The sequence below is a fragment of the Trachemys scripta genome, chromosome 20, assembly GCF_013100865.1.
Source record: "Trachemys scripta elegans isolate TJP31775 chromosome 20, CAS_Tse_1.0, whole genome shotgun sequence".
In the NCBI taxonomy this organism is placed as follows: Eukaryota; Metazoa; Chordata; order Testudines; family Emydidae; genus Trachemys; species Trachemys scripta.
In genome coordinates this window covers 5,659,226-5,671,638 of record NC_048317.1, presented here as the reverse complement: position 1 = coordinate 5,671,638, position 12,413 = coordinate 5,659,226, and the positions used below count along the sequence as shown (strand labels likewise).

The following is a 12,413-nucleotide window of genomic DNA, read 5'->3' as shown; positions in this document are numbered from 1 at the left end:
TCACAGTGTCATTCATTCTTTTGCTTGAAAATGTTATTAATGATCTTCATAATCACAGTAAAAGTCCATTGATTCTGGCTGTTAACCCTGTACAAAGCTTTAATATTACTACTGATCACATACAAAAAGGGACCCTCCAGTACAGACAATTTTGGCTAATGTTAGGGCTGGTCTACACAAAAAATTAGGTCAGTTTAACTAGATTGGTCAGGGTGTGAGAAATCCACACCTTTGAGTGGCACTGTTAAGCCAACCTAAGTCCCTGTGTCCACATTGCTATGTCAACCTACCTACTGCCTTGTGGAGAGGTGGATTATCTACACCCACAGGAGAACGCCTCCCAACAGTGTTGGTAGCCTCTGCACTGAAGCAGGGCAGCTGTTCTGCTGTAGTGTTAAGTGTATATGTATACAAGCCCTTAGTGTAGTGCCCCTGACCTTATCACCTTCTCTAATTTGAAACTAGCATGGATGTAACCCAGAATTAGCACTAATACAACCCAGAAGTCGAAGTTGAATAGCCTTTGTCTGCAAACAGAAGACATTATTGATAGGTATCAGGGGGTAGCCCTGTTAGTCTGTATCTACAAAAACAACAAAGAGTCTGGTGGCACCTTAAAGACTAACAGATTTATTTGCATCCGAAGAAGTGAGGTTTTTACTCACGAAAGCTTATGCCCAAATAAATCTGTTAGTCTTTAAGGTGCCACCAGACTCTTTGTTGTTATTATTGATAGGTGTAATTAGTTTAAATGCAAAATATATATTTTGAGTAGTTAGTATCTGAAGACCATGCTAATCACAGACCTTTTATTCTTGACTCTTGGTAAAGTTTAATTCCAGCATGCATGCCTTTATTGCCACAGTTATTAACACCACAGAACAGTCATTTTTTTTTAAGATCCAGAAATAATGTTCTGGCCTGTTTTTCCATCTCCCACACAAAAATAAGCTACAAACATAACTACTTCGGACTTTTAGAAAACCACTTCCATGGCCAACAATTGAAGATTAGAAAGAAGATAAAGAGCACCAGAATGGGAATATTGAATCTGTGCCATGCAGTTCACTCATGACAATGCAACGACTAATGCCAGGGAGATTTAGAATCTTTTGGTATGGGTGAGGAAGAGAGAAGGACTGCGATGTAATTTGGATCTTTGTTGAAAATGATTTCTAATTTAGATCTACAGCCTATTCATGCCAACATCAATGTTCCCAGACAACGGAAGTAACTTCATTTTTCAACTTATATGCTCTTTTCCAGTTCAACGTGGTATAAACAAACTTTGTCCTTCATTCTCTAAACTCGGAGCAGCAGTATTTCAAGGTCACTCTTCCTAGCGAAGGAAGGCCTTGCTCCAGCAACTTTCACTGCAGCACCATTTCGACTGCAAGAGCAATAAATAAATATGGAATACAAGTCTTTTATTCAGTTTGCCATGCACATCCTTTACACTGAAAAACTTCTAAGTTAAGCACTCTCTCTTTCTCTGTTTCCATGGCTGTCCTTTGCAGGACTACAGACCCTGCAAGACTGCTCTACTGCAGGAACATTCCAGTGACCTTCAGTCCTTAGTTGCAAATAAAAAGGAAAACAAAGGGCTGCTTATACTTGTCAAGTGTTCTGTTGATGTTTGTACAAGAGATACAAGGCTTCGCTACTCCCAGAACTGAATAGTTACTGATTAGCAACCTATGTGCTAATGTTAGGCTTCATATCCCCTAACCTAAAAATGTGGCATTATCTGCAAGGGCAACAGAATGTGCTGCACTTACTATGACTTTTACATTCTGATAATAGTAAGAGTACTACAATTTTAAGAAGGCTGTATAAGAAGTGACAGATATTTTGTAGTACATGCTATCTAAAGAGTTATGTTCGTGGTCTTCATAAAGGATGTGATTTAAAGGATTAATGTATCTCCTTTTCAGTCAGGCTCTGAAGACATTATGAATATCCTGCAGTGAGAATGAAGACAGCAAAATTTTACCCATTCTTATACAGCCATTTTAAAGAAGCAGTACTATTCGTCATATACGAGGGGAAAGTTATGAAAGAATTTAACTTTATGATTCAGGGCCCTGAATATGAAATCCTACTGGACAGTAAAGCATATTTGTATACAAGTTCATAACAGTGTCACTGGTGCTCTCTGTACCTTTAAAGTAAAAGGAAATGTGGAGAAAAATTTACTCAAAATATTACATTTTCTTCTTCTATGAAAGCTTCAGTGCACTTGAACAAAGAAAAATTATTCTGAAAAATAGTTCGAGCTTTGAATCTCCATATTCGTTGTTCAGAATAAGTATTTTATCACTGTACTTCTTTGAAAATTAATAGTTTCTTCATTCATCTTCCCTTATCTCTACTAAACTAGCAAAATACAGTTGAAGGGCATGCAAAATCCAAACAGAACAAGGTACAGTAGGTGCAATGTAAGGTATGCAAGGAATGTAAAGTGGCCATTTTCTGAGACAGTTCAACTTATCTCCTCTCCTTAAAGCTAGACAATTTCTGTGATTTCCACATAAAACAAAAATTAAACTTACCAGGAATTGCATTAATTTTACAAGCAGTTAATTATCCCTCTTCAGACAGGGAGAAGCAAGTCACTCCTATCCATCCCCCACCAAAAAGGAAGAGGAAACAAAGGCAGCAAGAGATGCAGAGAAATGGTTCTGGAATGTCCAATGCAGTTCATAACTGAACAGCTGCCCTCCCAGCAAACTATTCGCCATTTTTCTTTGTCTTTCAGCTGACCCCTGCCTCACTGAAAAACTCCCGAGTCGCCAATGAAACACTGTGCAGCCTCCTTCCACTTTAACAGTCAAAGGCATTCAATCTAGCATGCTATTTGACACCAAATCTTGCCTCCGCTGCTGTCTTATTGGTTAAGCTCCTTTATCTGTTAAGCTCAGAAAGTCTGGATTGGCTGCTCATGTCATCACTAACCTCCATTGTACACTTCCTGTTTTAAAGTTACCTTGAGATGCAGAACAGGGGTCAGACACAGACTTCAAACTAGAAGGAAACTTATATAAGGAAATATTTAGTAAATATACATAATACAAAAAATGACAAGATATTTGTATCTAAAGTAGTCGCTCTTGCATGTCTGTTAGATTTCCTGACACTAACGTAGAGTCATACTATTTCCTACCCCAAGGATTTCTTATTGGCTATCCGAGGTCCATTTAAAAAAAATAAGATAATTTAGGGGCTTTTGATTGGCCAGATAGGCTGTCTGTGTAACATCAATACAGTACCATATAGCAGTTAATCTGAGAAGACAGTAAGCACACACTGGAAAGTTACTGTGTGAAAACAACATAGGCTTTTCTTTATTATAAGCCAGGAAAAGCAAGCCTAAAACAATTAAACTAACTTTAAATTTAATGTAGCAGAACTGAAGTAATCTATCTGAGCCCTAGTCTTAATTATTTGCACAAAAACCTTTTATAGTTTTCCAAAACAGATCTGTCATTCTAAGTAATTCTATTTAAAAAACAAAACAAGCTAAGACAACTTTAAGGTTGAACAACTAAGCACTCAAAATCATGAAGTGCCACAGTTACAGGTTGCATGTGAACCCTTAACTTTGTGAATGCAATAAGATACAAGGCATAACTACATTATTATATATTGCACTGTTTAAGAAAATGTACACATTTGCACTTGCATGTACATTCTCTTTTCATCGGCAGCACATAAATTTAATTCAAGAAATGAGGCAGATTACTGAAGTTAAATTAGATAAATACATAGGTGGCATATGCCATTAATGTTCACTGAGAAATATAAATAGTTAAAATACATTTTACTTAATGTGTAGTATGTTATGAATGGTTCACTGTGTATCTTTCATTAGTGATTTTCATGGACTGTGTGGCGCTCACAGGAGTAGCAGCCAGTAGTAGAAAGAATGTACACAGGTAGCACAATTGTAGAAAATTATGTTGTATTTGAGGAAAAAAAATCATCAAGTAGAAATATTTGGCTACACATCACAAAATGCCCTATCCCATGAACCTCATGAGGACCACAGTAGAAAGCACTTCTTCACATACTAGATGTCAGTAGGAAAGAACCACTTTGAGTCTCAGGAGCTATGCTGATTTTTCCTCCAAGGCATGAGTACCTTATGTTGCCTCATGAACTTACTGCTTCACTTGGGGAAAGGGTTCCATGGTACCTAATTCACTGTTGACCTTACAAAACACTTCATGAATGAAGCAAATATGCCAACAGAGCCCTTTACCTACCTACTCTAATTATTTCATTCTGCAGGTGTTAGCTCTGCACACATATACAGCATGACCTTCATTAGCTTTGAGTTCATGAATTTAGCACAATTAAAAAATGTTCTGTGCTATCTCAGTACTCAATTTTCAAAGTCTGTTAAGGCAACCAAATCAAGATCATTTTCCAATGGAACGCTTAAAAAGGTAAGTGTCAATGAAGGCTATTTCCATGCCATATTTCAAGAGTCTAATATCAGTCATTTTTGATGTTCAAACAAGGATTCCAAGTATTGTTTCTACAACAGGTTCCCCTGCTCTCAAACATCTAAACTATTCCCCTCCACACCTCCCCCCACACACACACTCTCCCCAAAAAAACCCACCTCTCTAAAATAAAACCATCATCACTTTCAGGCAGAGAAAAAGCCTGGAAAATTTTAGAAAAATTTAAAACAACAGGGTTTAAAAGTAACTGAAAACATGTGCCTAAAATGGAAATAAACCTTTATGCCAATCAAGCCACAGAGGCTGCTATATTTCAAGGTCAATGTTCATACGACAACAGGTCTAATCCAAAACCCACTGAAGTCCATAGAAAGACTCCCATTGAGGGCAGTGGGCTCTGGATCAGGCCCAAGGTTTGCAATAACGGACTAAACACAGAATGTTCTCATACATATACTGAAGTAGGAATGTATTTTGTGCTTTGGATAGGGGATTAGCAACATCTAAAGCAGCAACGTATCTATTTTTTTATATCAGGTTTCAAACAAATTGTATCCCAAAATGCTTTACACACTTACAATAAGTATTAATTTATCTTTCCCTCCATTATTCTATGTTAAGAAGCATAACAAACACAGAGACAGTACTAAAAGATTAAGTTAGACCCAAACAGCTGATAGAAATAAATGCATTTCAGAAGTTCAATCTTCATAATATTGTTCTTAAAAATCTCTAAAAATCTAGTAATGCTTAGATTATCTAACTGGAACATTACATAGTCTAAGGGCCTTATTCTGATCTGCTGCACAGATTGTACATGCTTTATTCTTATCATGAAATCAAGGGGAGTAAAGCCAATACTGATCACTTTTGAAAAATCCCACCTGAAAGCTAGTAAGGTATGACAATTCTGGAAGACAGCAAGGAAGTTGCACATTTCCACCTCTGACTGATTATATGGCTTATTAGTTATCTTGGCTACTGAAAGTTATCATTGCATGCTTACAGATAAGAGTTGTTTTTTCAGAAGTGACAATCTACCGCAAGGTATTCAGATATACCATTAAAAAAAAAAAAAAAAGATAGTGACACTAAAGAGACTAATAGATAAAAAATTCTGATCTCAAGTGCATAGAATCAAAAGGGAGATGAATCATGACATTCTGATGGCCTATGAAGCTGGGAAGCTTGATCATTGTAAAGAACTTAAATGTACAGCATACACAACATTTTCCTTTCTAAATTTAATGGCAGTACAGAGTTCCGAATGAACAGGTACTAGGAATTAAAATTCTTTATTTAATCTGAGCCTCAGGCACAGACATTGAGCAAGCTCCCACCATTGCCCTCCCAATGTTTAACTGGAGGGACCACCTTTAACTAGTGTTCTGTCTCTGTCCGTGTTTGGCTTTACAACCAAGACTGACATGGAGGTGGCTTCTGCGATGTGACAACTGTCCTCAAGTACCTGAATTGATGCTTCCAGGCCATTGCACATAGATGGCCATCAGATGGTGCTGATGCTCCCTCTTAGTCATTAAGTGTTTGAAATGGATTTGAATCAGCAACCTAGAGATGAAAGGCTCCATATCCAATTATCAGAGCCCCTCAGTATTCTAGTCCCTCCCAACTGCTTAATGTACAACAGGTGGCTCACAGGCATAAAAACTGTACAACAGAACAGAACTAATTCCAATACACGTTGGACAAAGGATGAGATAGGATAACTGTTAACAAGAATCTGAAGGGTTACCAAGGAGAGAAACAACAAGGAGTCTGGCGGCACCTTAAAGACTAACAGATTTATTACAGCATAAAGCTTTCGTGGGTAAAAAACCCACTTCTTCAGACGCAAGGAGGGAAAGGAATTGTTTAGAATTAGAGGGTGTCCACATGAGCTTTTTTGCCCCAAATTTCCCATGGTTGGTCCCAGTCATTCAGCACAACAGGTGGGAGTGTAAGCACAAAGACAGCTCCAGGCACCTGCAAGTATTTAAACAGTGTTGTCTAACCTTCTCTTACAGGTCCACATGGCACAGCGTTTAAAACACCAGCTACTGCCAGTCCCTTGTCTACCCCATCAATGATAGCAACTGTAAGAAATTTGGCACAAACGAGCCTAGTATAGTAAAAGCATTAAGAGTCATACCAGGATGTTACATAGCATGGGACAAATATTGGTAGAGAACGTTACTGAGAACTGGACATAATATTTCAGCAGCAGTTGCACCAGTGCCAAAAACAAAGGTAAAATAATGTCTCTACTCCTATTTGAGATTCCCCTATTTATGTAGCCAAGGGTTGAATTAGCCCATTTAGCCACTGCCTCACACTGGGAGCCCGTGTTCAGCTGATTATCTATGACCCCCAAATCTTTTTCAGAGTTACTGCTTTCCAGGATAGAGTTCCCCATTATTTAACTATGGCCTACATTCTTTGTTCTTAAATGTATACATTTACATTTAGCCATATTAAAATGCATAATACTTACTTGAGCCCAGATTATCAAGCGATCTAGATTGCTCTGTGTCAGTGACCTGTCCTATTCATTACAGGATCATAGGGTTAGAAGGGACCACAAGGGTCATCTAGTCTAACCCCCTGCCAAAATGCAGGATTTGTTGCGTCTAAACCCTCCAAGAGGGATGGCTCCAGCCTCCTTTTGAAAACCTCCAGCAAGGGAGCTTCCAAAACTTCCCTAGGCAGAAGCAGTTGAGTCTATTTACCACTCCCCCAATTTGCATCATCTGCAAATCTTATCACTGATTATTTTATTACTTCTTCCAGGTCATTAATAAAAATGTCAACAGCTTAGGGCCAGGAACCAATCCCTGCAGGACCCCAGTTGAAACACACCCATTCTATTATGATTCCCCATTTACAGTTACAATTGGAGAGAGTTATCAGTTAATCCATGTCATGTATGCCATCTTTTATCATTCTAGTTTTATAATCAAAATGTGATGTGCTACCAAGTCCAATGACCTATAGAAGTCTAAGTATATTACATCAACACTATTACATTTATCAACCAACTTGTAATCTCATAAAAAAAATATAAAATTAATTTGACAGGATCTATTTTCCATAAACCATACTGAATGGCATTAATTGCATTATTCTCCTTTCATTCTTTATTAATTGAGTCCCATATCAACCACTTGATTATCTTGTACAGGACTGATGTCAGACCAGTAGGCCTATAATTACCTACGTCATCCCATTTACCCTTTTTAAATATTGGCATAACATTAGCTTTCTTCTAGTCTTCTGGAATTTTCGTGGTGTTCCAAGACTTATTGAAAAGTCATTATTAATGGTCCAGTGAGCTCCTAAGCTAGCTCTTTTTAAACTCTTGGATACAAGTTATCCAGACTAGCTGATTTCAAAATGTCTACTTTAATAGCTGCTGTTTAACATCCTTCCAAGATACTAGTGGAATGGAAAGAGTTATGATATAATGTCTTTTTCCCCCTCAATACAAAACAGAAATATTTATTGAACTCTTTTGCCTTTTCTGTATTATTGATAATTCTACCATATCCGTCAAGTAAAGAACCAATACCATTTTTATCAGGATTATTTTGTTCCTAATATACTTTAAAAACTCCTCCTTATTGGCCATAACTGCTGGCCACAGATTTCTCCTTGTGTCCCTTTGCTTCCCTTATCAATTTTCTACCATATGTAGTTTCCAATTTATTTTCATTTCTCTCAACTTCCCCTTTCTTCCATTTATCTCTATTTTTTTAAAATATAGACACTTGCCTTAATTTCCCCTTAAACCAGGTCAGTTTTTTAACCAATACAGTTTTCTTCCTTGATTATGGGATTACAGATTTTTGGGCATCTAATAAAGTATTCTTAAACAATTCCCAATTATCATTCACATTTTTCTGATTAAATTCTTCCTCCCATCGGATTTGGCTCATAATTGTTTTCAGCTTTCTGAAGTTGGCCCTTTTAAAGCACCAAGTGTGTATATATCACTACTCTGGCCTTGATTCTGTCTGCATACTATAAATGTGATCAAATCATGACCAACTGTACTTAACTTATTCATATTTAATTCTGTGATAACGTCCTCTTTATCTGTCAAGACAAATGTAGAGTTTCCCCCATGTTGGATGCAACACATTTTGAGTTAGGAAATGGTCATCTTTCTTATAGTAAGGTCAGAACTGCCCAAGTGACTAATTCAGTCTAAATGGCCAACTGGATACAACTTGCTAAAGTTTTGACCAACCCTTCTTTTATAGAACAAAAATAATAATAATAGTAATTAAAAAAATGCAGATTTGATTCTGCACTGTGGTCTTTTGTCCAGACTTTGTACCTTACAGGCATATGAATTAGAGAAGAATCAGCTTTACTTAAAAAAGCTTAAATATGCACATTAAAGAGAAGCCTCTTTAAACAAGGTGTGCCAAGAACAGTCAATAGAACACCTGCCAAATATAGTTACTCCACAACACAAAACTATTTCCCTCCCAGTTTATATAAGCACTCTGCACTGATTGTGCTTAGTATAAAAATGGGATCTGAGCAAGAATGAAAAAAAACCCAACCTGTTTCCCAATCTTCACTTGTGGTAGACAGATGAAAAATAGTTAAGTAGCATCAGAAGTTTTAATCTGACCTCAATTGTGTCATTTTAGTATTTTGTGAAAACATTACAAGTTATTGGTGATAGCTTATTTAAGTGACTTTAGCAGGCATCATATTTGGTGGTACACATTTATAGCGTGACCTGTTACTATGAACAGATGGAAACAATGTGTAATATTTTAAATACTTTATTTTAACTTGGACTTTAAATAGTCCCTGCATAAATAGTATTTATAATGATGATTTTGCATTCATAGAGTACTCTCTTTGCTAGTATCTCAACACACTTTACGAAGATTAAATATGCACAACTCTCTGAAATAGGCAAGAATACTACATATTTTACAGAGAAGGAAAGAGTAGTACAGATTAAACAACTTGCTCAGGGTCACCCAGCCAGCCAGTTGGAAAAGACTCTAGTGGTCCTGATTCTCAGTCCCCTCTATAACTTAGAGAATTTTTTCACTTCAAGGTCCCAGAAGCAAAGACAAGGTTTTCATCTCGAGGCCAAAAGACCAAAAACATCAAGATACTTGATCACGGCCTTGGATAGACCAAGAGACTACATACACTTGATCTTAGCTCACAGAGAGCCGAGAACAATCCTACTCTGCTGTGTAGGGGTTTCCAGGGTCAGTCCCAAACTAAAATACTTTCCAGTTTACTTGACCCAGAATTTTGTGTCCACCCTGAATGGCATTTAAACTCATTCATTCCACTGTGTTCAGTAGGAATAAAGAGCTCTAGCTAAAAGCAAATTCATTAACATTTGAGTGAAAAAGTTGTAATTCATAGTGAAAGGTGAACCAAAACAAGGTATGTTAGAATATATTAGGTCAGGAAGAAGTGAAGAGCTATACACCAGGTTATTTTGTTTGTGGCCAATATAAAAAAGTTAACTATGCCTTGCATGCTGCCATGTCCTTTGCTCTGCACCACAATTCCTAACAGTTATCACGCTGACAAGAAATGGTACTTTCAATCCAACTGCACAGACTCTAGCAACTAATGAGGGTACTTACAAGGGCTTATTCACAGAGATTCTAAAATAGACTGAAGCTCTCAATACCAGGAGTTTCTTCTTGAAATCTCATATGGGACACTGGGCTTAGTCAGAAATAAAAAGCATGATGATCATTTGCTTCTGAACAATACACCATTAAGGCACTACACCGGGAGTCAAGAGTTCTGAGTTCTAATCCTAGCTCTGAGTGAGATGCTGTAAAACTTCAGGAGGAAAGAAGGTCTAGCAAATAGGCCTCCGGACTAAGATTTAAGACACCCGAGTTCAATGCCTAGATCAGCCACGTACATCCTGTGTGACCTTGGGCAAGTTATTAAAAAAAAAAAAATCTATCTGTAAAACAGGAATAGTACTTTCCTTCCTGACAGGGGTGATGCAAGGATAAAATGACTATTAATGACTAAGGGATGCTCAGATACCACAATGATAAGGGCCACATAACTTTCTAGACAGAATTGGGTGAGTGACTACATAACGGGAATGACTAACACCTACTTACTTCACAGAATGGATTTCAAGCCTATTTACTATTACTATGCTGTTTAATACAGACTAACACGGCTAACCCCCATTGCTGTTTAATGTTTTCATTTATCTCAGTTTGAGAAATTAAAGTAAAAGTAGTCAGTTTAACTTTTGTTTATAGTTATTTTCACTTTCAAGGTTCTTAGTGCTGTCATATTTGGGTTTCAATCACCACACGGGAATGTGTTTAAAAATCAATTGCTTTAATTTGATGATTTTTCATTGTGAAGACATTTCTAGTGGTTTTAGTTGTTTTTAAGGGTTTCCCGTACCCCCCATAAAGGTTAAAATACTGGGTCAAACTTTGAAAAGGAGAAATGCTCTTGAGAGCTTCAGATGAAAGATGCCATAGTTGGGCAAAATAATTTGGCTAATATTTTGTGGTTGGATATCATCCCCCACTGGGAGTCTATCCTTGCTCAACTTTAGAGAAACTGGGATACTATAGGAATGTGTTTCAGATGCAAAGTTTAATAACTTGAGGTTTTGCATGACAGTCCTGGAAGACATTCAAAACCCATCACTCATTGTCACGGGAGGTATAAAGCAAGCTTCACTTAGAAGCCCTCCCGTCAACCTAACAGCTGGATTCAGCAAGTAAGCTGCAGCTAAGTGATAAGAAAAGGATTGATCTTTCCCATATCTCACACATTGGCTGTACAAGAAGCAGAATACACTATTGTGTAGGGATCCGCTCACACTCACTGGAAAAGGAGAAGAACATGCTTTATAAACAACTATGCTGTTTTTATTTCAGTTATGTATGGGGCAGGTCCTCACTCCCAAGGGGACCCAGGACTCCACCTGCTCCACTCATTTGAGTTGCCTGGCTGTGCAGCCTCAGCGGGTTCATTTCACCCCTTTCTCTAACCCTGCTTGGCTTAAGCCTCCATCCCACCACATACTCCCTAAACAACATGTAACGCTCCCCCTTGACCTTCTTGCCACCCAGGGCATCCAGCCCCACTAGCACAGAGCCTTTCCCTACACGCCCCTTGCCCGCCCCAGGCCCCCTCCCCCAGCCTGCCAGGCCACCGTACTACCACCCCACACCCAGCTCCCGCCCTTCCCCCATCCCGTCAGCGCGCGAGGGAAAAGGGGGGTTCGTCAGTTTCCTGTCCTCTCCGCGGTCCGCTCTCCCACAGCCAATCATCACGACGTCCTCACTGCCCGCCTCCTCGCCACCAGCCAATCGGCGGCGACAGGGCAGCTCGGCCAATGGGAGCGGCACGGGCTGGTGGAAGAGTCCACCCTGAGAACCCCCGCATCAGCCCGCCCCCCTGACCGGATCCCTGCCCCCCTCCACTCACCAGCCAAGCCAGCGCCGCGACCTCCACCTCCTCTGCCCGGGGCACCGAGGGGAGGGGACCCGCTACCGCTCTGCCTCCCGCCCGGCTGAAGGGAGAAGGGAGGGGGGGTGACTAGGAACGGAGCGAGCGCGAAGCGGGCGAGAAACAAGATGGCGGCTGCTCCGTGAGGCGGTGGAACGGACGCGACGCTCCGCCCCTTCCCCCCTCGGGCGAAACACTGCGCATGCCCGTGACTCGCTGCCAGGTCTCGCGAGATCTCCGCAAGGGGGAGGGGATTGGGGGCGGTCCCAGGCGGAGGCGAGGCCTGGGATGGGGCGTGCAGGGAGGTGGCTGATGAACCCCGGAAGCTGAATAGTACATACGGTCTCCTCAGCCGCCCCGGGACCTGCATGGGGCATAACACCCAGCTTGGAGGGGGACCCCTTAGTCCCCACCCCAGAGGGGGCCGGGGCGTGGGGTAGGGGCTAGAAGAGGGAG

General features: G+C 39.8%; 1 protein-coding gene across 2 annotated transcripts in view; it reads right to left on the bottom strand.

Moving 5' to 3' along the window:
• The window catches only part of NFYC (nuclear transcription factor Y subunit gamma), a 63,530-nt gene extending 51,381 nt beyond the window's left edge, over positions 1 to 12,149 (bottom strand). The window contains exon 1 of one of the 2 annotated variants that reach the window (XM_034753947.1): positions 11,937 to 12,149. The gene's annotated coding sequence lies outside the window, so the exon portion shown is untranslated. Of the gene's footprint in view, positions 1 to 2,552; positions 2,813 to 11,936 lie in introns of those variants that run through there. The other variant, XM_034753946.1, reaches the window with a different exon arrangement.
• Between the last annotated feature and the right edge of the window lie 264 nt (positions 12,150 to 12,413).